The sequence below is a fragment of the Cynara cardunculus genome, assembly GCF_001531365.2.
Source record: "Cynara cardunculus var. scolymus isolate 2C chromosome LG 6, CcrdV1, whole genome shotgun sequence".
Taxonomy (NCBI): Eukaryota; Viridiplantae; Streptophyta; class Magnoliopsida; order Asterales; family Asteraceae; genus Cynara; species Cynara cardunculus.
The window spans coordinates 4140365-4141808 of record NC_037533.1 but is presented as its reverse complement, the minus strand read 5'-3'; positions in this window follow the sequence as shown (position 1 = coordinate 4141808).

Sequence of the window (1444 nt, the reverse complement as noted above, 5' to 3'; positions counted from 1 at the left end):
GTTTAATAATATAACATTTTATAAAAATAATAATTAAGTATTCTGTTAGAACTCAATGATTATCCTAATTATATTTCAGATTTTTTATATTTAAAATAAGATGTTTATTTTGTATTTGATTATGTTTATCTGCAATTAGTTACACGAATTCAGATATGGAGCTTTAATAAGTTGTACCTACGCATAATTTACTTGTAATCTTGAGTTTAAGTAATATGCATTAATAAACAGTACTTTACGCATAAAAAGTGGTTTTTAAGAGTTTTTGTCAGATGATTTATAATGTAGAATATATTTTTTTTATATATAATTTAATTTAAGTTTAATAATAAAACAATTTATTTTTGGAATAATATAATTAATGTTATAAAGATAATAATTAAGTATTCTGTTAGAATTTAATGATTATACTAATTATATTTTAGATTTTTTATATTTAAAATGAGATGTTTATCCTGTATTTGATTGTGTTTATCTGCAGTTAGTTACACGAATTCATATATGAGATGAAATCGTTTAGGGATGAACGGGTTTAAGAGATTTTAAGAGTTTTAGCCAAATATTTTATAATATAGTATAAATAGTTGTATATTAATTAAAACTTGTTAAAAATATGTTTTTTTTTACAAATTATAACATTATAATTTTTCGTCAATATATTTAAAATAATCCAATATTAGATGGTTTTGGATTTAATCATATTATTATATACCTTAAATACTATGATCTCTTTTATATTTTTATAGTTATTTATTTAATTTGTTTGTGTCAATTACTTTTTCATCTTGTATTTTTATCTTGTTAACATATATAATCATATCTTAACTAAAATACATTAAAAATACGTTTATTTTTTTTATAAATTACACTATGCCCAGGGCCCATAAAAATTAGGGGCCCAATTTTTTTTAATATATATAAAATATAGTAGTTTAAATAAATTAGTAAACACAAGACACATAAAAAATTTAGTATCTAATATGACAAGAAAAGATTTTGGTACTACATTAACTATTAAAGACCCAAACATATATGAATTAAATATATTGGAGAAAAAAAATACCTAAAGAGGTTAATTTGTCGTTCATTATATAATATTATTTAATGTTTTTCTAAGTTTTTTTTATCTAAAACCGACGTCTAAAACTACTTGCTTCGAAAACTTTGATATATTCTTCATAATTTATCTCCCATCAACTCTTTTGATTGTTCCATTCTTGCATTAATTCTATTTTTATATTAGAATGTGATAACAAGATCCTGGTTATTACCCAAGGTATTCAATACGTGATTATTTGATTAAATGACTACATGATAAGCATGATAAACTGATATATTTGATACATGCTGATATGCAAATTTGTGCATTTGTTTGGATAAAGGTATATATATATTTATATGTATATATATTTATGTATGCATAAATATGGAAGTATATATATAT